Source organism: Pongo abelii, chromosome 4 (assembly GCF_028885655.2).
Source record: "Pongo abelii isolate AG06213 chromosome 4, NHGRI_mPonAbe1-v2.0_pri, whole genome shotgun sequence".
Classification (NCBI taxonomy): domain Eukaryota; kingdom Metazoa; phylum Chordata; class Mammalia; order Primates; family Hominidae; genus Pongo; species Pongo abelii.
Window position 1 is genome coordinate 103,880,177 of NC_071989.2, and position 25,514 is coordinate 103,905,690.

Sequence of the window (25,514 nt, forward strand, 5' to 3'; positions counted from 1 at the left end):
CCCTTGCAAGGCTTCAGGTTGTTATGCTGGTGGGATACGCGTCTCTAGTACCTTATGGCAGCCAAAACTTGTTGCTTTGTCCTTCTTGAGAGCATGTCTTCCCCTTGCAGCTGACTGAAGGTTCTATGGCTTACTAAGTTAAACAACAAAAAGAGAGAACAAGGTACCACAAAGCAAATAAACAAAACCTCTACCAGTGTTGTAATTTAAAACAGTCTCTGAGCTGGTGTTGGAGCAGGTGGGGCCATTAGTTCCCACTGAGCTGGCAGCATCCTCCCCAGGGCTCCCCAAGCTAGCTTCACACTTCTTAGTGGCTGTGACCCTTAGGCCTCTCTGGGATCCTCTTAGTTCTGGCAGCTGTTTAGTTCAGGGGGACCAAACAGCCATGGGGCTACCTGGAATCTTTTCCCCCAAGGTCTCCTGGGTCCTTTACTTTCCAGAAGAGGTTGAAAAATTTTTTTAAAAGACTTTTTTATGTTTTGTTTTTAAAACATATATAAAAAATCATGTCTGTGTTGGTGAGAAGAAGAGGGTATTTTTAAAATAAAGTACCTTCTGAGGGAACTTCTGTGGAATGGAGTGTGTGTGTGTGTGTGTTTCTTTTGGGAGATCAGCAGAGAACGGGAAGCAACTAAAGTGTTTCGCTTTGGTCCCCCTGTGGCCTCCTTCTAGTTGCTGTAGTTGTACACACATACATCAACTTCAGATGCTGCTGAAGCTTGAGGCCATGGCCTCGAGTCCACAGAGGAGGACTGAGTTCTTCTGAGCTCTAGTGAGAGACCAGATGCCCATCCATTGTTCCCAGCTTTTGGAATATGTTCCTGTGTGCAGGTTCCCAGGTGCATTTTGGTGAGGAGAGAGATGCCTGGGGGGAAGGTACATTACAGTACATTGCACCTGTCTCCATTACTACTTATTGCCATCTGTTTGTAGTGTAGGGTTGGGGTGGAGGCTGCTGGTTCTGGAGACAGACCTGGATTTGAAAGCCAGCCTTGCTCATTTTTAGCTGGGTGATCTCAGGCATGTTACTGAATCTCTCTCTTTTTTTTTTTTTTGAGACAGACCCTCGCTCTGTCGCCCAGGCTGGAGTGCAGTGCCACAAGCTTGGCTCACTCCAACCTCTACCTCCCAGGTTCAAGCGATTCTCCTGTCTCAGCCTCCCGAGTAGCTGGGATTACAGTCACGTGCCACCATGCCTGGCTAATTTTTTTGTATTTTTAGTGGAGATGGGGTTGCTCCATGTTGGGCTGGCAGGTCTTGAACTTCTGACCTCCGGTGATCCACCCACCCTGGCCTCCCAAAGTGCTGGAATTACAGGCGTGAGCCACCGTGCCTGGCCTTTTTTTTTTTGAGATAGGGTCTCACTCTGTCACCCAGGCTGGAGTGCAGTGGCATGATCAGGGCTCACTGTAGCTTTGCCCTCCCGGGCTCAAATGATCCTCCCACCTCAGCCCCCTGAGTAGCTGGAACTACAAGTGTGCACCATCACGCCCAGCTAATTTTTGTATTTTTAGTAGAGACAGGGTTTCACCATGTTGCCCAGGCTAGTCTCAAGCTCCTGGACTCGTGATCCTCCTGCCTCAGCCTCCCAAAGTGCTGGGATTACAGGCATGAGCCATCATACCTGGCCCTGAATCTCTTAAAGCCATGATTTCTTCATGTGGTACTGGAATAACAATGGCACCTGCCTCATGGGGCTGGTGTGCTCAGTACCCGGCATACAGTGAGCACTCAGTCAGGGACAGTACCAAATGAGACCTTGGCTGTCTCCATTTGATGGTGAGTTCTTGCAGGGAAGGTCTTTCCCTTTATCATAACCTAAGTGCCCAGCACATGACCCAAGCACTTGATGAATAAATGAGTGATGAATGAATGAATGAAATCCCCAAAGCAGAATCACACTGTAACTAATTTTGTGACACATTTACCATTCTCATTTGACTGACATCCTTTGAAGACACCCCTTTGACATCATTTCCTTCCTGTCTACTTCTCTCCCTTAGAAAACTCTCCTGCGTATATGTATTACTTTATAAATTATCTTTCACAGGTACCTTATTAGAACTTGCTTTCTGTTTTTTATTCTTTCAAAGTGATGCTCTTATCCTCAAGACCACTGGACAATAAAAAGAAATAAAAAAATTCTCAGGAATTTATGGCAGATTTTGTTAGTATTTCTTACTGCTTAAAATATACATTTGACTAGAAAGCAGGAAAAACATTTGCTCTTTCAGGATTTATGTATAAAATTCTCTTGGGTCTCTAACATGGCATTCAATATACATCCTCAACTCTTCCCCTTCCAAACTTGAGTTAGGCTTAAGTTTTCATGTAGCTTCATCGTGTAGCTTCATCGTGTAGCTTCATGATACCCAAATTTAAGATAGGCCATTACTGAGTTGGTTTAAAATATACATGATAACTTTCAAAGAGTGAAAATTAACCCATTGTCTCTTTTGTATTTGACCTAGAAGATTACTATAACATACTATCTCATAAAGGGGAATAATTTGAGGCCGACTTTCCTAACTAATATTGTGATTTTAAAGGGAAGGCCCTGAAGCTTTTCTATTTCCTGAAGAAAAACCTCTTAAATTCTACTTTTCAGACACGATCAAACCAGGCTCTAATGCCACATTGGCAGCTTTAGAATCATAGAAAGAGCTGGAAGAGACTATAGTGTCACCCAGTCCAACCCCTTCATTTTGGAGAGACACTGTGTAGCTTAACTAGGATCACAGAGCTATTTAGTGGCAGAGTGGGGCCTAGAAGCCAGATCTCCTTAATCATTGTTCGGCTGTTTTTCCGATTCACACAATGCCTTTTCTCCTACAGTCAAGACTTAGAGGTTTTATTGACACATATTCAGATATTGTTATTCTTAATTTAAAAAATTTAAAGATTGATGTGCGAAGATTGATATCATTGAGGAAATTCTACAGGCAGTGCTGGGGGTTGTGTCACATTTCTCGAATTAAAATAAAAAAAATGAGGGCCAAATTAGATGTGTTTGGGATCATATTTGGCACGAGGATCAGCATTCGGTGACCCAATTCTCTATTTAGTTATGGAGACAAGTCTAGGGCATATATGAAACGGGTGAACAATATACAGCTGTTTTGTTAAGTGATACAGTACATGGTACAGAGAAAATGTTTATTGAGCAGTGCAGGAGGAAGAAAGGTTAAATCTAGGTCCTGAAGAATGAGTATGGCTTTGTGTGCATTTGGAGAAGCGGGGCGTTCCACTAAGAGCCAGCAGCAGCTGTGAAGTAGTGAAGGGACAATGGGCAGGGTGGAGCGTGTCTTGCGTGTTCATGCGTGCCTGGTGAGGAAGCCAGTCTGACTGGAAAATAAGCCCAGCTGGTAGGGTGCTGTAAGATTATGCAGGACCTTAGAAGTGAGGTAGAAGAGGTCAGACTTAGAGACCATAGGGAGCTGCACCTTGCATTTTGAGCTACAGCATGTCTTAACAGAGGCCTGTTTGATACTGTCACTTGGGCAGTGTTTGGCAGTATGGGTTTGAAGGGTCTGGAAAACTACTTATGAGGCCCCTGGATATCTATGCAGGAGATGGTAAAATGAGAGAGATAAGTAGAGATAGAAAAGAAGAAGAAACAATGAATATATTTCAAAGGGAAAATCACTAGGGTAATTGTTTAGATTTGGTAGATTGAGAGAAGAAACTATTCAAAGTTGGGTCCCAGGCTTTTTGCCTGGCTGACCAAGCTCAAAGAAGTTTGTGTCCTGAACTCCATTCCCTGCAAAGATTAGAGTTTGAGCTGATTGCTCTACTAGAACCTGTTCTTGGTTGGCAATCTTCCTGTCCTCATGTTTCAGATTACAGAGCTCTTGTCTTAAAGGCATGCCTTATTTCCCTTAAGGAAAAACTATTTGTTCGGAAGTTAGTTGGTTCCTTGCACCTACTGTCTGATTATTGACTTTGCCACTTAGTTATCTCGTTGTGAAATACACAGAAAAAGATCCCTGGAGCCCATTAGTCTCCACAGGTGGGAACGTATTTAATCTTTGGGAGAAAACCAAATTACTTACCTAGAATGTTTGTTCTCTGACTAATAATGTAGTCATATTGATCCACCCCTTATGCCCAGTGAATTTCCAAAGATTTGGCATTGAGAGAGTGGCATTAGAAATTGTTTAACTCATATATATGACTAAGGGAGCCAGTTAGGGGACCTTGGTAATACTCACTAGGAGACTGATGAAATTTAAGAAGATTCTAGGGCACAGAGGACTGCAAATCTTTTACAGTAGAGTGACTTTTTTTTTTCCTTTCTGGTCCAAGGGACATTTGATTCCATTACTGCCGTTTCTCCTTCTCCTGATATAGGCTGAAAATAAGATACACTTGGAAGCGAGCTGTGCTGCGAGTCTTTCTAATGCCAGCAAACATTTATGTAGTGAAATATTTAATACTCTCAGTGATCTTATGAGGTAGATAGAATGATCATTCCCATTTTACTGATAAAGATATGGAGAAAAGTTGAGAGAGGTGAAGTGAGCTGGGTGTTGAACGCTAGCTGTTTGACTTTAAATCATGACTTTTCCTCACTCTACTGTGAAGAGCTTGGGCAAGAAGTTAGGCTCAGCAAACCTGCCAACTTGTTTACATGTTGTATTTTTAAATTACGTGACATTGGTTCTTTATGGTTTGGACTTGTGTATTACAACAAGCAATTCAGAGGCTTGGATATTATTCCCCATTGGCTGTTAGCTCTTGTGAAGTAATTAGGCTACAAAAGTCTTCCTTATAGTTATTTAAATTATCTAGCAAACCCAAATTCTTGTTTTGCTTCTTATAATGTCCTGCTTTCCTTGAAAAAAATGAGTATTCCATTTCTCTTATTATATTTAGTTGCCTGGAATGGTAACTTCTTCTTGCTTTTTGGGACTTTGGCTCAGAGCCAAGGTCATTGTGCAAGAAAAGGGTGAAATGGCTGGATTTAGGCTGTATCTTGTGTCAGCCATTTTTGCAAATGCAGCGTTTTGACCAAAATGCAGCCACATGGCTCTAGGAAATGCTGGTTTGCAAACACACTTGGTGTGGTTTGCTGTTTTGTTTTTTCTCCCCCAATTAATGTTTCTTGATCAGCTTGTCTTTAGAACACTTGTAAAAGTGTTCTAAGGTAGAATTCTGGCCAGGTGTAGTGGCTCACCTATAATCCCACCACTTTAGGAGGCCCAGGTGGGAGGATCGCTGGAGGCCAGCCTGGGTGACATAGAGACACCTCTGTTTCTATACAAGAAAAAAAAAAAAACCCAATTAGCCAGGTGCCTGTATTCCCAGCTACTTGGGAGGCTGAGGCAAGAGGATCATTTGCACTCAAGAGTTCCAGGCTGCAGTGAGCTATTATTGTGCCATTGCATTCCAGCCTGGGCAACAGAGACTCTGTTTCAAAAAAAAAAAAAAAAAAAAAAAAAAGTCCTATTATGTGAAAGGGTGATACATTCTCTACTTTAACCTGTAGCAAATCATCAACATTACTCCTCATTTTAAATTTGAAGAAGATATGCTAGGCACCAAAAAGAAATTGCTTCTGAATATGATAGAATCATCACATTCCTTGACCAGAAGAGACCTTGGTTCTTTCTTCCTTGGCCCTATCTTCTTGACAAAGACCCATTTAAAACATCTTCAGAAAAGGCATAACATTAAAAAAAAATCCTTAAAGAGAGCCCAACTTTTCCTTATTATTAATTCTAGTGTTTAGCAACTTAGATTTATTTAAATAACAGAAAAAAGCAGTTGTTGACAAGGTTGATCCAACTCTGTAACCATATTCCTCTTTGTTTTGGCCAAAATATAGCCAGTTGAATTGATTTTGTAGACATCAGCTATTCAGATGGAAGACGATACCAGAATGAGTTATGCGGTACTCAGGTCACAGTGAAAGACCTAACCTCATTATCAGTAACTTCATCCTTTACCTAATCTCAATCATGGAAGATGTGATTCAAGTAAACTTCCTCTGAAGCTGCCCTAAAAGGAGGTAGAAACAGCTTTTTGCCATTTACTGTGCAGGGAACCTCCATGTATACTGGAAGATAAGGACAAGAAACTTTGGATCTTTAGAATAAATCATCAGAGGCTCCTTTGCTGCTCAAGTCATTCAAACGACCTGAAGTTGTTCATTAAATGAAATAATGCTTGTAAACAATTGAGGACAAAGCCCTACAGTCCTAACGGCTTAGTAAAAGTTAACTGTTATTCTTGTTTAGAGAGACTGGTCCCAGAGCTTTAACATCAGCCCTCCGCTGTCTCAATCCCTGCCACACAGAAAAGGACAAAGGAAGGTGATAGAACAAGGCCCAGGGAATGGGAGGGGAACAAAGCCATTGGCCTAACCATTCCTGCTGAACAACTCTCATTACTTTAGGGAAGAGGAATTCTTAGTCACTACCCAAACCTCTCTGTGTGATAGCTGCAATCTTGTTTCCATTTTATTTAGCCATTTAGTAAGCTGTTTCCTACATATCCACAGTTGACTGCATCATTCTCAAATCCTCTTGTTTGAGGGCCCAGTTTAAGACCCCATTCCATTACCATCTGCAGCAGAGTGTCTGACTCCAGATGTTCTCTACCATCTGAATGAAGGGCTAGTTTTGGTTGGGTCCAGCAGATCCCTAAAGTACTTGATCACATGAAATGAAGTGACAACCCCACACTAGTGATCTAAACAGGGCAGTGGCATTGTCTCTGTCAGAGCTGGTGAAAGATGCTACTCTTGGAAAAAATTCTCGCCAATAGACTCCTGTTGGCAGTCTTTTGCATTTATTCATGCATATGAGTCATAAAGATCATCAGAATTCTCCAGGGTCCTTTTAAAAAAATATAATTTCCCTTGCACTGCCACCTGATATTTTGATTAAGTTTGACATGGGACCCAGGAATATGTCTTAAAAGCTTTGTAGGTGATTCTAGGAGACTTTGATCTAAATAATTGAGCCTTTCCAAAGAAATGATTTCCAAAGAAATGATTTATCCTGAGTGAATGGGAAAGCTCTTTGAGCTTTCATAGTTTGCTCACTATGAGCTTTGGAGCTTTGGAGGGTTCTGATTTAGTTATAATATTAGCCTTTTTAAATTAGTTGTGTCTGCTGTGAAGTTCATGAGCCACACCCAGTTCTTAATTGGGATTTCAAGGTAGGATGGGCTCAAACTTTTTTTTTCTTTTTTTTTTTTTAACTTTTACTTTAAGTTCAGGGGTACAAGTGCAGGTTTGTTATATAGGTAAACTTGTGCCACGGGGTTTGTTGTACAGATTATTTCATCACCCAGGTATTAAACCTAGTTCCCATTAGTTATTTTTCCTGATTCTTTCCCTCCTCCCCACTCTGAAGGCCACAGTGTGTTGTTCCCCTCTATATGTCCATGTATCCTCGTCATTTAGCTCCTACTTACAAGTGACAACATGTGATATTTGGTTTTCTGTTCCTGTGTTAGTTTGCTAAGGATAATGGCCTCCAGCTACATCCGTGTCCCTGCACAGGGCATCATCTCATTCTTTTTTATGGCTGCATAGTATTCCATGGTGTATATGTACCACATTTTGTTTATCTAGTCTATCATTGATGGGCATTTAGGTTGATTCCATGTTTTTGCTATTGCAAATAGTGTTGCAATGAACATATGCATGCATGCATCTTTATAATAGAATGATTTATATTCCTCTGGGTATATACTCAGTAATGGGATTGCTGGGCTGAATGGTATTTCCATCTTTAGGTCTTTAAGGAATCACCACACTGTCTTCCATAATGGTTGAACTAATTTACACTCCCACCAACAGTGTGTAAGTATTCCTTTTTCTCTACAACCTTACCATCATCTGTTATTTTTTGACTTTTTAATAATAGCCATTCTGACTGGTGTGAGATGGTATCTCCTTGTAGTTTTGATTTGCATTTCCCTAATGATCAATAATTTGAGCTTTTTCATGTAATTGTTGGGCACATGTATGGCTTCTTTAGAAAAGTGTCTGTTCATGTCCTTTGCCCACTTTTTAATGGGGTTTGTTTTTTCTTGTAAATTTGTTTAAGTTCCTTATAGATGCTAGATATTAGACCTTTGTCAGATGCATAGTTTGCAAATATTTTCTCCCATTCTGTAGGTTGTCTTTTTACTCTGTTGATAGTTTCTTTTGTGCAGAAGCTCTTTAATTTAATTGGATCCCATTTGTCTATTTTTGTTTTTGTTGCAATTGCTTTTAGTGTCTTTATCATGAAATCTTTGCCCGTGCCTACGTCCTGAATGGTATTGCCAAGGTTGTCTTCTGGGATTTTCATAGTTTTTGGTTTGACATTGAAGTCTTTAATCCATCTTGAGTTAATTTTTGTATGTGGTGTAAGGAAGGGGTCCAGTTTCAATCTTCTGCATATGGCTAGTCAGTTTTCCCAGCACCATTTATTGGATAGGGAATCCTTTCACTATTGCCTGTTTCTGTCAAGTTTGTCAAAGATCAGATGGTTGTAGGTGTGTGGTCTTATTTCTGAGTTCTCTATTCTGCTCCACTGGTCTAAGTAACTGTTTTTGTACCAGTACCATGCTTTTTTGGTTACTGTAGCCCTGTAGTATAGTTTGAAGTCGGGTAGTATGATGCCTCCAGCTTTGTTCCTTTTGCTTAGGACTGCCTTGGCTATTCCAGTTCTTTTTTGGTTCCATATGAATTTTTAAGTGTTTTTGATATTTCTGTGAAGAATAGTCAATGGTAGTTTAATAGGAATAGTGTTGGATCTATAAATTGCTTTGGGCAGTATGGCCATTTTCACGATATTGATTTTTCCTATCCATGAGCATGGAATGTTTTGGCATTTGTTTCTTTCATCTCTGATTTGTTTGAGCAGTGGTTTGTAGTTCTCCTTGTAGAGATCTTTCACCTCCCTAGTGAGCTGTATTCCTAGGTATTTTATTCTTTTTGTGGCAATTGTGAATGAGACTTAGTTCCTGATTTGGCTCTTGGCTGGACTGTTGTTGGTGTATAGGAATGCTAGTGATTTTTGGACATTAATTTTGTATCCTGAGACTTTTCTGAAGTTATTTATCAGTTTAAGAAGCTTTTGGGCTGAAACAATGGGGTTTTCTAGATACAGGATCATGTTGTCTGCAAACAAGGAGAGTTTGACTTCCTCTCTTCCCGTTTGGATGCCCTTTAATTTCTTTCTCTTGCCTGACTCCTCTGGCCGGGACTTCCAATATTATGTTGAATAAGAGTGGTGAGAGAGGGCATCTTTGTCTTGTGTCGGTTTTCAAGGGGAATGCTTCCAACTTTTGCCTATTCAGTATGATATTGGCTGTGAGTTTGTCATATATGGATCTCATTATTTTGAGGTATATTCCTTCAGTACCTAGTTTATTGAGAGTTTTTAACATGAATGGATGCTGAACTTTATCAAAAGGTTTTTCTGCATCTATTAAGATAATTGGGTAGTTTTTGTCTTTAGTTCTGTTTATATGATGAATCACATTTATTGATTTGCATGCGTTAAAACAAACTTGCATTCCAAGGATGAAGCCTACTTGATCATGGTTGATAAGCTTTTTGATGTGCTGCTAGATTTGGTTTGCCAGCATTTTGTTGAGGATTTTTGCATCGATGTTCATCAAGGATATTCGCCTGAAGTTTTCTTTTTTTGTTATATCTCTGCAAGGTTTTGGTATCAGGTTGATAATGCTGGCCTCATAGAATGAGTAAGAAAGGAGTCCCTCCTCCTCAATTTTTTGGAATAGTTTCAGTAGGAATGGTACCAGCTCTTCTTTGTATATCTGGTAGAATTCAGCTGTGACCCCTTCTGGTCCTGGCCTGTTTTTGGTTGGTAGGCTATTTATGACTGCCTTAATTTCAGAATTCGTTATTGATCTGTTCAGGGATTCAGTTTCTTCCTGGTTCAGTGTTGGGATGGTGCTCAGGCTCTTCTTAAGTCATCTTCAGTTTCTGAGCCCTGGGCTAGTGGAATGTATGAGGGCTAGCAATGCCTGATTAGCTGATCTTCCCAGGTACCCTGCTGCAGGTTTAGCCTCTTTCTTGCTACAGTACTGCACAGGCCTGGAAGTATGTCAGTGGCCTTAGTCTTATTTTCCCGCATCAGGCTTGAGTCCTACCACACACAGGTTGTATTTGGTGTATTAGATGTGAGTGCTGTGTGACTCTGTTGGAGCCTCTCCTTCCTTCCCCTGACATACTAGCTTCTGCCTCAGTTTACCAGCATACTGTTCCAGTTTTTCCCTGGATCTGTGGTCTATCTTGAGCCTTAGCCCACAACTTTTAGCCCATTGACTCACTGCCTGGTTCTTGCCCCTTCTTGCCTGTGGTCTCTCTGGACTCTCTACCACTGACTGTTCCTATAGCACATGGAGTGCAGTGTACTGTGTTGCCAGCAGCCAGCTCTGGATTTAAACTGCCTAGGTTGGAAGCTGGCTTGTGCACTTTCTACCTGGGTGGGCTTGGGCAAGTGACATAACCACACCATAATTTCTTCATCTTATCTTCTTCATCTTTCTTACCTTAGTTTCTTCATCTGTAAGACAAAGAAGTATAGTAATCCCTCAGTATCTTTTGGGGGTTGGTTCCAGGATCCCCCTTAGATACCAAAGTCTGAGGATGCTCAAGTCTCTTATATAAAATTATGTGGTATTTGCATATAGCCTACACATATCTTGTATACTTATTAATCTCTAAATTGCTATGTAAATAGCTGTTACACTATATGTTATATACAATATATATGAAATATAAGTAAATAAATATGTGTGTGTGTGTGTGTGTATATATATATGTATTTTAAGAGACAGGGTCTCACTGTTGCCCAGGCTAGAATGCAGTGATGTGATCATAACTCACTGTAATTTCAAACTCCTGGGCTCAAGCAGTTCTTCTGCCTCAGCCATTGGGACTATAGGCACACATCACACCTGGCTAATTTTTAAAATTTTTGTAGAGACAGAGTCTTCTTTGTTGCCCAGGATGGTCTTGAACTCCTGGCCTCAAGTGATCCTTCTGCCTTGGCCAAAGTGCTAGGATTACAGGCATGAGCCACTGTGCCTGGCCATTTGTTTTATTTGTATTTTGTTTATTCTATTTATTTATTTATTTTTGAATATTTTCTAGGTTGGTTGAATCTGAGTATGAGGAACCCCTGGATATGGAAGGCTGACTATAATAGTATTTACCTCACAGAATTGTAAGAATTAAATGAGACAACACGTGTGAGATATGTAGAAAGTGCTCAATAAGTATAAGCCTCTCACTGTAAATATTACTGGCTTCCCATCAGTCATGAAACCATTGCCTGCTTGCTTACAAATTTTATGCATGTTATCTGCGACATAGAGTCGAGTTCACCACATTCTTTGGACATCGTCCATTGTGCTTCTCAGCACAACAGTTCCCAGCTGCCTGTCTTCCCGATTCTCCAACCACCTGTACTAATGATGTAGGACTTTTTTTTTTGATCCCTTTGTCAGACTTGTGACAGAAGTGCCCCGTTTATTTGGCCCACCGCACAGACAAATGGCCAGGCATGGTGGCTCATGCCTGTAATCCTAGCACTTTGGCCAAGGTGGAAGCATCGTTTGAGGCCAGGAGTTCAAGACCAGCCTGAGCAACCAAGCGAGACTCCATCTTTACAAAAAATTTTAACCTCTTGCGGGAAGGAGTGCGTAAGCGAGTGAATATGGGATCTGTCCAGCTGCTTTGGGCACCAGCAGGAGCAGGCTTCATGCCATCCCTGCAGCCAGACCAGGTGTGAGCCAGTGAGTGCAGGATATGGCTGACTGCTTTGGGCACCGGCAGGAGCAGGTTTCGTGTGAGCCCTGTGGCACCCAGGTTGGGGTGCCTACAACCCTGGAAGCCTGAGGGGGTGTGTTGTAATGCTGTCTTAGCTCTGCTGTCTGTGGACAGCGGTGTGTTATCAGCTCACTGGATCCCTTCCCTTGTTGTGTGGGGCAGCTGCCCTCCTCCAGGGAGGGCAAAGGGCCAGTGTGACAGCCTTTTTTGGGTACTTACACTTGGTGGGTCCTGAACCCTTGTCTGGCGTCCAAGAAGAATGAAGTCACTTGGACGATGGTGGAGGCAGATAATTTTATTTAGCGATGGAGTGACTTGCAGTGTGGAAAGGAGCTGGAGAGGGGACAGGACGGGCAGATAATCTTCCCTGAAGTCTGACTGTCTCTGGCCAGCTCTTCTCTGAAGTTAAGCCCTCTCTCCTCCAAAGTCCAGCTGTCTGTCTGAAGTCAAGTCACCTGCAGTCGAGCCGGTTCTCTCCCCTACTAACTGAGTTTGGGGTCTTTATAGGCACAGGATGGGGGGCAATATTTGTTTGGTGAAAAGACAATATTCAGAAATAACTAATCAGGAGAGAGCAGGCAAATAGGGATAGAAATTCTCACTTTGGGCCATGGGTTTCAGGAATTTTGGCTCAAAGGTGGAGTTTTGCTGGGGACCCGCCCCTGTCTGCCTAGCATTTCTCTGCCTCCTGCCTCTATCACTGTTATCAGCTATTTTGTGATGAACCTCTTGCCTAACCAGCATTGTTTATGACTATTTGTTCTCTCTAGTTTTCTTGGTTTTTTTTTTTTTTTGACTAAATTGTCTAAGTTCCTTCAACTTCATAGGCTTATTTTCCATTCATTCAACATCTTATTGCCTCCAGTTTAAGCCTTTTCCTAATCCTTTTCTCATTTAGTTGCTTAAGAAAATGAATAAGATCTCAAGAAACTGCCAATCTATTATGGGAGGCTTAATGAGAGGCTGCTCTTTTTGCAGTGGTAAAGATAAGAAAATAACTATGGGACAAGAAGAGAAAGAGTATTGATATTAATTAGTACCTATTAATATTTTGTTCCAGGCACTGATCTAAGGGTTTAGGAGAATATCAGTAAATAAAATGGATAAAGATTCATGTCATAGAAATTCTGTCAGAGATGGATACAAAATCAATAGTTGTTTTTTAATAAAAAATATTTTTATTAAAATTTGGAGGGCAGAAATATTTTAAGATGTGTTAATGATTAAACATATTATCAAGGATGGGAATTATAACATTTTTAAACATGCTTGGCAAAAATACAGATGTTATTAGTGATATTTGCATTAGGAAATAATTATAATAAATAATGAATGTAATCAGTTTTACCTTGATATAAATTTTACATTTTCCAAAACCAAATTGTGTAATGAAAGCCATTACAGTTTTTTCTTTGTAATCTGGAATCTTTCTAGAAAATGTTGATGAGGCTGTGAGACTCGAAGATAAATTGTGTGTTGTGGAATTTACAAATGTTTTTTGACAGTGATCAGTTGTCCTCTAAGAGTGTTTGGCAATCTTTTGGATTCAAAATGTTGGATCTTCACTTGCTAATATTTCTGAGCAGGAGTGGGGGTGATGTTCCCATCTGTGAAGAGTCAAGAGAGGTGGGAAGAAAGTGTTCTGGTTTGAAGATTGTATCTTCTGCACATCTATGTGGCAAAGTTTTCTGGTGGGTGGAGGGTTTATTTGATGAGGGGGCAGCAAATTGAAAGAGGATGCAGAAGCAGTAGAGTAGTTTTCCCTGGGCTTTAAAAATACAAATTATTTGGGGAAGATACCACATCTTAATTATTTATAAAGTAACATCTTAATATCATAGGAAAGAAACCACATAAAACTGTGTTTCAATATGGTTCTATTTTAGCATATTTAAAGTACATATTGAAATGATAAAAAAGAAAAAAAATAAAGCACAGCTTTTAGAAGAAATCGAGTGGAAATTTAGAAATTCGGAGTGAATGCAAGAAACTGTTATTGAAAATCCAGTCTGTGTCTAGCACTTTGCCAAGGCCCCTAGAATAAAAAAGTTGACTAAGATACATCTCCAGTTCCCAAAAACTCTCCATACATTAGAGAATGGGGTGACATACAACACCAAATAAATACTATTCAAGATTGCAGATGGTCTATCAGGATAGATTTCCACAAATTACAATGGGGGTGGCTGGTTCTGGGAAGTTTTATCATCAGGTTTTGTCTCTTTCTTGTTTTATTTACCCTTGTGCTTTTCTTGATCTTACAGTTTAATTGTATGTATGGCTTTTTGTTCAAGTTATCTCAAATTCTTTTGAGAAGAAATATAGTTTCAAAATCAATCAATAAAGATAATCCTCTGATAAAGTATGATCTGAATATACAAATCATGGTTACAGTAATCTTACCACTATATATAAATTACCTCTCAAACAAATGGGCCATTCAGAAAAAGGCTTAGAGTGAATTAGCTGGAGGGGTTGTCAAGGGTCATAGTTTTTACTGCTTTGAAGAGATTATCACTGGATGATTTCCTCACATTTATATAACTTCAGTCTCCTGTTTGTTTTACTCTGGCACAAGGAATCGGGGAAGAGAGGGCAACTGTGAAGAAGGAGCATTCTCCAGGTGGGAAGGTTAGTAAAATTAACCATACAATTACAGAATGGGGAAAATGAGGCCTGCCTAGGTGATTAGGGAAGGAGATGATAACAAACCTGGAGATATCTAATCTCAGTAAGCAGGTCAAAGAGGTCAGCTTTCACTTAGCAGCTCCAGAGCACAGTCAGATGAGTATAGCTAAATGTTTTCAATTCTAAAAAATCAAGTCAGGGAGAAATTTTGTTTGGGCCTAATGGGAAACAATTTCTCTGCTCACAACATTTCTGACACCAAGTATATGGATTTTCTAGACCAAGAAATTCTCGAGTTCTCTTCAGAGACCAACTGGGGATCAACAATTCAATTTAATTCTGACATTACCCAAGGTGAGTGCAGACCCTACCGGTTAAGGGTTCAGTCCTACAAGACTGCCCCCCACTTCTGATGCCAATCACAAATAGTGGGTCCCCAGGTTACCTATACTTCTGACCTGGCTACGTGGACCCCTCCTCAAGTCTGATAATTTGCTATAACCACTCACAGAACTCAGAGGAACACTTTGTATTACTGGTTTATTATAAAAGATATTCTAAAGGATACAAATGAACAGTCAGATGAATAGGTTCATAGGACAAAGTCCAGAATGGTCCTAGGTACAGGAACTTCTGTATCCATGGAGTTTGGGATGCATCACCTTCCTGGCAAGTGGACACATTCACCAACCTGGACACTTTCCCAATACCTTTGCTTAGGGGTTTTATGAAGGCTCTATTATGTAGGCATGATTGATTAAATCATTGGCCTTTGGTGATTAGCTCAATCTCCAGCTCCTCTTCCCTCCCCAGATAGGGCTGAAGGTTTCAATCCTCTAAACACATAGTCGGTTCCTCTGGTAACCAGCCTCCATCCTTCAAGACTCACCTCATTAGCATAAACTCAGGTGTGGTTGGAAGTGGCTTATATGAACAATGAAAGATGCTGCTTTCACTTCTATTACTCAGGAAATTGCTAGTGTTTTAGAAGCTTTGTGCCAGGAACTGGGGACAAAGACCAAATATTTATTTATTATTATATCACAACATCACAGTACCTAAGAAGCAAAGCTATATTAAACAAGTACTGATGGGAGTCAAGGTTATATGTTGGAAGGCACCAATTTATTTGTATGGATTTGCTTTATTTATTTATTTTTGTAAGTATATAAATTTGTCTTGCTATGTTTCCCAGGTTGGTCTCAAACTCCTGACCTCAAGCAGTCCTTCCACTTTGGCATCCCAAAATGCTGGGGTTACAGGCATGAGCCACTGTACCCAGCCATGCATTTTTGTAAACTTTATTTTATGTAGTTTTAAAACTATATATATTTTATATAGTTTTTTATAATTAGAAATTTTAATGAGTAGTTTTCTATTTATATTATTAGTTTAATAAAAGCTTCTTTTATACAATAAGAAAAATGGACTCAATTATTAATATATTCTCAGTTGTTAATATTCAATTATATTCTAAATTACCAATTCTCAATTATTAATATTCAATCAATAATAATAATATATTCTCAATTATTAATATTCTGAGAGGTGTGTCTGGGGAAAGCCAGTGGGAATATATTACCTAATTCAGGACTCCATTTTGTCCCCTAGCAACTATACAAATTGTAGGCGTAGTGATCCTGCCTGGGAAGTAATAACCAGCCTTGTAAACTCGAACCTACTGAGTGAAAGTAAACATCAAATCATGGCAGGGATTGGTTGGCAATTACTGTAAATCAAAAATGGAATCTATTATATTGTGATTGCTTACTCCCATATCCTCCACTAGGAGGACAAATTTTGTGAGAGCAGGAACTGTATTTGACTTATTTAAAGTTACATATATGGATCCTAACTGTGTATAATACATAGTTGCTATTAAAGAAAAAATATTAAATGAGTAACTGGGGTAAGTTATGAAGAGGGAAGCAGAAAGAGAGGGAAGCAGAAAAAGAGGGAAGCAGAAACGAGAGAAAATTGAACTATATTTAGAGATGTTCCTTCACTTACAAATGGGTTACATCCTGATAAACCCATTGTTAAGTTGAAAATATTGTATAAATGGAAAATGCATTTAATACACCTCAGCTACCAAATAGCATAGCTTAGCCTAGCTATGATGAGCTGAAATGTGCTCAGAACATTTATGTTAGCCAACAGTTGGGCAAAATCATGTGACAACATAGTACAATGTAGAGTGTAGGTTGTTTACCCTCATGATCATGTGGCTTACTGGGAACTGTGGTTCAATGCTGCTGTCCAGCATGGCGGGAGATGGAGAGAGAGAATATCATATCTCTTTCTATTGAATGCACATCACTTGTGCACCATAGTGAAATTAAAAAATTATGTCAGGGACCATCTGTATTTCCCCAATTTGTTTAGAATCCTCCTTGGTTTCTCCCATAGATGGTTGATCCCATCTAGAAGGGCTTATTAAGTACCAAAGAAAGTCTTAAGTTTTGTTTTGAAAGTATAGATTTATCTCTACCTTGACAGCATGCTTCTTAACAGCAGGCTAGAAATTGGATTGGTGGTTTCTTTTAGTCTTAGAACTAAGACTTCAGGGCAAAGATGTGGAATTTGAGACCAAATTATGTCCTTCACCTAAAATGCACCAAATCAAATAAATTGTCTCTAGGTAACCCTTGGCATGTAGGCCTGTCTATTTTATAGAGAGTGGGTAATCCAACCCCTTCCTGAAAGTGCCTATTTAATTCATCTGAATTAAGTGGAACAACAAACAGAAGTGTTTGAACCACAAGATAAAGTAACTGAATTGCAAAGCCAGGAATGAGTCCAGGTTAATAGACACACATTAGGAAATGCATTGCAAAATATAAAGTGGGAGTCTTGCACCTTTGCAAGGATTAATGCTTTGAAAATATGATAGCTCAGAGAAAAAAAAAAGTATCAGGAACTTAGTGCCATTAGGAACTTAAGGCCATTTTCTAAAGCAGCCATTCTCACCCAGAGGGCAAAAGACGCCTTTCAGCTGGAGTGGCTTTTGCCATTGCCTGGTGCCAGGGAGCTGAAGCCTTGGCAGCTGGTTGCACACAGCTCTTTCCTTGCAGGAGTGCCAGTAAGGAGAGGCTTCCAGAGCATGTCTGCGCAGGAGACCAGAGAGCTCAGGTTTTTAAGTTCTAAATAAGGAGATTTATTCTGACTAAGACTCCTTAGTCAATCTTTGATGACTCCAGAGATGGCAGGGCTGTTAGTTTCATTATGTTATTTAAAAGAGTGTGTTGAAGAAAATGTTAATAGATCCAGATGACTATGTGCATTATATCACAAAAGAAAGTTCATTTTTCACACTTTTGTCATCATCAGTCCCTCTATTTTTTATACTACTAGCCTGACCTCTTAGGCTCGTCTAGAATTTCAGAGAGCCAAGAAACATGTTTTTTAAAGTACCATTTTTCAACAATAAGTGTATGAAAATAAAAACAGTTTGATCATCTTCTCTCAGCAAAGGTACAACATTTTTAGGCAGTAAGTAAATAGAAGGTTGTTTTAAGGTGCACTAAACCTGGGCAAGGAAAAGTATTCTGGAGACAAACAAGAGCAGGAGAGATAGTAGAAGCAGAGAAGAAATCAGGGTGGGATATTCTACAACCCTGTGACCCCTAGAGTGGTCTGTGGACCAGCAATGTCTACAACACCTGGTAGAATTCAGTCCACTTATCCCTCCAACCCACTGAATCAGAATCTGATTCTTAAAAGGATTCCCAGGGGATTTGTATGATTTGTGTGTACATCGAAGTTTGAGAGCTCAGCTCTTGGAGCCCTGAGAGGAAGAGTTCTGAGTAAATCTGCCACCACTGAGGTTCTCAAACTTTGGTGTGTATAGGAAACTCCTGAAAAGGTTACTAAAAAGGAGTGTTTAGGGGTAAAAGAGGTTCTGATTCTATAGACATGTGTGGTACCTTGAAAATCTGTATTTCTAACAAATTTCCCAGGGCTTCTGACACATATGATCATTGAACCACATGTTAAGAAACCTCTACTGCTGATTTCATGATTTAGTGAAGGAAGACTATGCTTACTAAGCAGCAAGCCATAAGAGGCTTTCTGCCTGGGAGAAGCGTAATGGAGTTCCCTGTCTAAGATACAGTTACTGGTTGCAGGACCCCTAAGACCTCATCTTTCTAGACTGATCTGTGTTCTAATCACATTGAGCTCTCCACTTTCCCAAAACTAGCCACATGCTTTGCAATGCTGTTTTCTCTGCTCAAGTTTCTGAGTCAGTTTGGATTCTTGTTTAATGTATGTACTAGTTGTGTGACCTCAAGAAAGTGACTCACAATGTGTTACACTCAGTTTGCTCATATGTAAAATGGGTTCTGTAGTATCTGTCTCATGGGGTTATCACAACAATTACAAAAGAAATGACCCATGTAAAATATATAGATAGCAGAGTGTATAGCATTTAACAGATATTTAGTACATGATGATAACTATTGCTTGCATTCTTTCTTGTCTGAAGAACTCCCTTTTTTCCTCCAAAACTTAGTTGCTCTTTGTAAGTCTTTGACAAGCTCCCCACTACCACCATGAAGTTGCTCACACATCTGTGCTCTCAACAGTAAACATTTCTCTCTGTGTCCCTTGTGATATGTTGTTATTCGTTCTCTTTCTCTCTGCTGAACTGTGAGCTCATCAAAACAAACAACAAAAACAAACCCTGTCTTATCCCTCTGTATAGTGTTAGCACCACACACCTAATGATAAAGGCGAGGGGATTGTTTATGGGCTAGGCCCTGTTCTAAGCACTTTTAATGAATTAGCTCATTGAATCCTCAGAACAACCCTATTAGGTAGGTATGGCTGTTACCTCCATTTTATAGATGGGGAAGCTGAAGCACAGATAAGTAACTTGTCCAAGGTGATACTATTCAGTGGTAGACCTGTAATTAGAATCAATTTAATAGCAGTCTGGTTCCAGAGTTCAAGGCAGCAGACACTCACTCAATAAAGGCTTGTTGAATTGCATTACAATGTGAGTATACCAGCTTTAGATGTGGTCTTCCTGCTTTAAGAAATGGTGTTCTGAAGGTGACTAAGGAGAAAGTCAAATCATTGTTACAGTTTTCTGATGTGTCTTATTGACCTAAAACAATATCAAAACACATCACAGATGCACAATGTTTAATGGGTTCATTCTGAAAGGACACCTCGAATCTGTTACGAAATTGTGAAGTACCCAGACTATTTCAAAGAGCAAGATTTTGTAGAACAACAGGAGGAAATGAAGACTTCCTGACACAGTCATTTCTTTTTTTTTTTTTTTAGCTTTATTGAGGTATGATTTACATAAAATAAATTTCTCTTTGAAGTATACAGTTTAATGAATTTTGGTAATTGTATATAGCTATTATAACTTTTACCGTAATCAAGATATAGATAAATTATATTATTCTAGAAAGTAGCCTTTGTGCCCCTTTGCATTTTATCCTTTCTCCTGACCTCTGGCTCCAGGTAACCATTGATTTGCTTTCTGTCACTGTAGTTTTACCTTTTCCAGATTGTCATATACATGGAATCATACAATATGATAGTCTTTTTTAGTCTGGATTGTTTTGCTTAATATAAAGCCTTTGAGATCCATCTGTATTATTGTTTTGATCAGTAGTTTTTTCTTTCTTATTGATAAGTTGTATTTCATGTCATAGATATACTCTGATTTGTTTACTCACTCACCAGTTGATGGGCATCTGGGTTATTTCCAGTATTTGGCAATTATCAATAATGCTGCTATGAGTATTCATGTAAAATTCTTTGTGTGGAAATATGTTTTCATTTCTCTTGGGTAAATACCTAGAAGTGGGTTTGCTGGGTCTGCCATACTGTTTCCCAAAGTTGCTATACTGTGTTGCACTCCCCAGCAATATATTAGAGTCTGGTTGTTCTTATCCTTGGCAACACATGATATTGTCAGTCTTTTTAACTTTAGCTATTCTAGTAGATGTTTAGTGGTCATTCTTGTTGTAGTTTTAATGTACATTTTCTTGATGAGTAATGATGTTGAGCATCTTTCTTAGGCTTATTGTTCATTTGCATATCATCATTTGCATATTGTTCATTTGCATGCCATTGTGCAAATCTTTAGCTTACTTTTTTAAAAAATTAGGTAGTATATCTTCTTTCTACTGAGTTGTATGTATTTTTAAAAGTATTCTGGATTCAAGCTCTTTGTCAAATATATGGTTTGCAAATATTTTCTCAGAGTTTGTGGCTTGCATTTTTATTTTATTTTTAAATTATGGGGTTTTATTATGCATAGAAGGCTCACTCCTTCTTGACTACTTTCCACATGGCAGCTTGAACTTTGTATGCTTGGTGGGGTGGCAGTGGTGGCTGTACCCTGGCTTGCTCATGTCTTGGTCACCCTGAAGCCTTTGTTAAGGATCTCGGCCTTGGAGGTGAGCAGCCCTGGCTGCTGCTTTCCAATGGCTTCATTTCCTTAATTGTGTCTTTGGAGAGCAAAAATGTTAAATTTTGATTAACTTCATTTTACCTATTTTTTTCTTTATTGTGCTAATTGTGTCTTGCTTAAGAAATTTTTGCTTAACCCAATGTCACAGAGATTTTATTCTAGAAGTTTAATAGTTTCTTATATTTAGGTCTACTATTTATTTCAAATTAATTTTGAATCCGACATAGAGATTTAAACCCTGCTTTCACAAGAGTCCTCTCTTCTTGGTGATGTACCACATAGCTCATCACGTAACCCTGTCATGTTAACCATGGCCATGTAGAAACTAGTATAAAATGGTGTGTGGGTGTGAGACTCAGGGAAACCTTTTAAAGCTGGTAGCTGTTCAGTTCTCAAGTTCGACAATAAATTGTATTGTTTAAATTAGGCTTGTGATTTTTTCTGCATGTCGGATGTGCAGAAAGAATGTGCGGGAAATAACTTATGGTAGATATGAACTTCAGGTAATTTTTTAAAGTCATTAAACTCTGGGCAGATATGTTTGAAGCAAAGTTAACTGGATAGAATAAGGAATGACTGTAGTGCCCATTTATGCCTCCAAGTTTTGTTGAATCTTAAATATTAGACCAAACGTTATTGTTTTGCTTGGTTTTTACTTCTCTGCCCATTTCCAGGAAGCACCAACTCTTTATTTGAAAAGGACAAACTGTTTTCTTATTTCTGCAAATCTGTTTGAAAAAGGGAAGAACCAATCTTGGGAAAAAATTTCAGCCTGATATTCTTTTTCCTAGCATGCCTTTTGCCCATTACCACTTCCACATCCCCTGTTTCTAAGATAGTCTGAAATTTCAAAATGCCTACAAAAAGTTCTCTGTCTTTAGGTTGTTTGGAATTGTTAATTATTGGTGGCAATGGATGAGTGTTCAGCACCTTGGAACTTTCGCAAAAGAAACTTAATAAGGATACATTTGCTGTAGTTGGAAAAGTATTTGATGAACAGCTGACCTTTCAAATGTTTACATGAGTTGAATCTCTGAACTGTTAATGTTAGGAAGGTCCAAATTCCAATTCAGACTTAGACACTGAATCCCTTTGTAGAGAAAGCTTTGAAATCTCTTCAGCTGTAGTTTTCTCTCTTTTTTTTTTTTTTTTAAGGCCAACTTCACCTACCAATTAATTGGTTAATGTTTGTGAATGCTTTGAGAAGGCAAAAAGCACTTTCTCAGGGCAGTGCCCCATTGTTCCCTCTCCCAGTTGTGATTTGCCATTCACCTGAATAAGTGGATAAGCCATGGGCCAAGTTTGCATTGTAGAAAGGAAATGATTCTACAGATACTTAGCCATGGGATGGAAAAATATGTTTCTTTCACATAGAGTTTGTGAATAAAGCTTCCACTGTGCTGAGCAAAAAATGCAAAAGGAAGCCTTGTTGTCTGGATTAGGTCACTTATAAATACCTTAAAAGTATTTACATAAATGTCTACTGACTAACCAATTCTCTGAGCACATTCCATAAAAATTTCTTCTCAACTGCTTTTGGAAATTTGCTTTTTTTTTTTGGTCCATTGTGTTCGTGGTCTGTGTTCGTGGTGCTCAGTTGACTTAAAGAAGACAATCCATCTAAAAGAACTAGGAAGGCAGGCTGAGGAAGAAGGTTGGGGCTGGGAAAATTAACAAGAGCTTTCTTTCTAATTGTGGCTTTTTCCCCTGAGGTACTGTTTCAGCATACTTTTTTTTTTTTTCTTAGCGTCAGTTACTTCATTGCTTAAGTGACTCTTTTAGCTAAGTTCATGTGTTTCTCATGTGCTACTCCAATCAGCAGGGCAGTCTCACCCTAACTAGTTTCACAACACTCCCTTTGTGGTACCGGATATTATACAGAGAGCAGCAAGCCAGGGTACTTCCGTATCTTCATTGGAAAATGTCATTTTTAAATTGCTCTAAATGCATGCATCATTTTGTGCTTGCAGTTGGACTATAATGGGAATTATCAGAGAATCACATGTCTTTGCCATAGACTTAATCTGGTTCCCATGAGGGGGAAAAGAGGATTGTGTTGTTATTATTGGAAATAGGCAAAAGAAGTCTAGGAATTTCTATTGAGGTCTGATCACACCTTGAAGGTATTTGGAATGGAGACCAGAGAGGTCACACTTAGGTGTTTCATTTGACCTATATAGGGTTGAAAAAATTTTTTAAAGTTTTCCAGCATGGTGTTCAAAAATTAAAACAGAAGTAAAAACAAAAACAACCCAAACCCCAAAGTTTCCAGCATTTAAAATCTAGAGGTTTCACATTAAAAAAATCTGGAATCCCAGCTTCTTTTAAAAAATGGGAAGACCTGGGATCTCTAGATGTGCATTCCTAAGTGGCAAAATTGACTAGATCAGAGCAGCAGCTGCTTGTTTGGAAGGTCTCAGGCTCATATCACCAGCTTGTACCCTGGAGATATGAGCTGGAGGGTTTGTTACTAAAAGAATGAGTGACTATTATGTTTTCACATATATATTTTCTGTTCAAAGGAAAGAAACTATCTAAACAAAGTGAAAAGAATGATTTAAGATGACATATTTGAACCTATATTCAGCTGTTTATAGTCAGAATGTCACAAGGTTATTCATCTATGAATCAGTTAAAATATACTTCCTTTGATTCTTCTGAGAGGAAGGTATAGTAGATATGTGTTATGTATTATGTAGGCCTAAAAAGCAAATTAAATATTTTTCAAAATGGCATATCTAGAGATTTAAGGCCTTTCAAGCAAAAACTTTGTGTGACCGCTCAGCAGCAAAATAATCTCCATGGCAGTCTGGTAAGAACCAGGATTATGTTTATATCTAGAGACAGTAAAATGACAACTGGACGTCGCCAGTATCTTTTTACTGAAAAGTATGGGTCAATTTGTGAAACACGTTTTATTCCGAGATATCTTTCACTTATAATTCTGCCTTTATCCACTAGATAGCAAATAGTATCTAATGGACATAAATAGCTTCCTAGTCTAGGCTTCTTAGCATTCATTCTTCCTTCCTATTAGCATCCAGGTTTCCTTCTGGGGTGTTATCTCTCTCCCACTGAGGGCAGTCCTGAGGAACTGGGGCTAATGAATCTAACTGCCTTGGGTTCCTGCTAGAGAAGCCCTTGATTCTCACCTTCTACTGTTGGGTATGAGCCAAGAAATGGGCATGTGACCTAAGTTTGGAAAGTTGGATTTTCCTGGTTAATTGAATCTTGAGTGGAATGGTGCAAAGCTGGAAGCAACAGTTGGAGCTCATGCACTCCAGACATACTGCCCTGTAAGTAATCCCTGGCCTTGCTCCTATCCTGTTCCCAAGTCTGGTTTTCTATATTCCCTGTCAATTTCATGAGATTCACCAATATTCTGTGAGTTTTTTTTTTCTTTTGGTAGAATGGTTCTCTGTTGCATATAATCAGAGAGCTCTAACTTATATGTTCAGGCTCTGACCCTGTGCCCTGCTATCATGCTTGTCCCTTCCCCATCATCTCTTGCCTGGAATATCGTAATAGCCTCCTCACTGATCAAAGCATGTGTATATATATAATATACACATATAACATATACATATATAATATACACATATATAATATATACATATATAATATACACATATAATATACATATATAATATACACATATAATATATACATATATAATATACACATATATAATATACATATATAATATACACATATATAATATACATATATAATATACACATATATAATATACACATATAATATACACATATATAATATACACATATATAATATACATATAATATACATATATAATATATACATATATAATATACATATAATATATACATATAATATACATATATAATATATACATATAATATACATATATAATATATACATATATAATATACATATATAATATATACATATATAATATACATATATAATATATACATATATAAATACATATATAATATATACATATATAATATACATATATAATATATACATATAATATACATATAATATATACATATAATATACATATATAATATATACATATAATATACATATATAATATATACATATATAACATACATATATAATATACATATATAATATATACATATAATATACATAATATATACATATATTATATATTATATACATATAATATACATAATATATACATATAATATACATAATATATACATATATTATATATTATATACATATAATATACATAATATATACATATATTATATATTATATACATATAATATACATAATATATACATATATTATATGTTATATACATATAATATACATAATATATACATATATTATATGTTATATACATATAATATACATAATATATACATATATTATATGTTATATACATATAATATACATAATATATACATATATTATATGTTATATAACATATAATATACATAATATATACATATATTATATATTATATACATATAATATACATAATATATACATATATTATATATTATATACATATAATATACATAATATATACATATATTATATATTATATATATTATATATTATATATACATATATAATATATATAATATATACAATATATAATATATAATATATAATATATACATATAA

General features: G+C 37.9%; 1 protein-coding gene across 2 annotated transcripts in view; it reads left to right on the plus strand.

The window, feature by feature from the left end:
- The window catches only part of CAST (calpastatin), a 799,019-nt gene that overhangs the window by 129,479 nt on the left and 644,026 nt on the right, over nucleotides 1-25,514 (plus strand). The window contains exons 2-3 of one of the 2 annotated variants that reach the window (XM_063724002.1): nucleotides 14,382-14,434; nucleotides 14,711-14,785. The exons of the other annotated variant lie outside the window; for it this stretch is intronic. The gene's annotated coding sequence lies outside the window, so the exon portion shown is untranslated. The remainder of the gene's footprint in view (nucleotides 1-14,381; nucleotides 14,435-14,710; nucleotides 14,786-25,514) is intronic. 2 annotated transcript variants of the gene reach the window in all.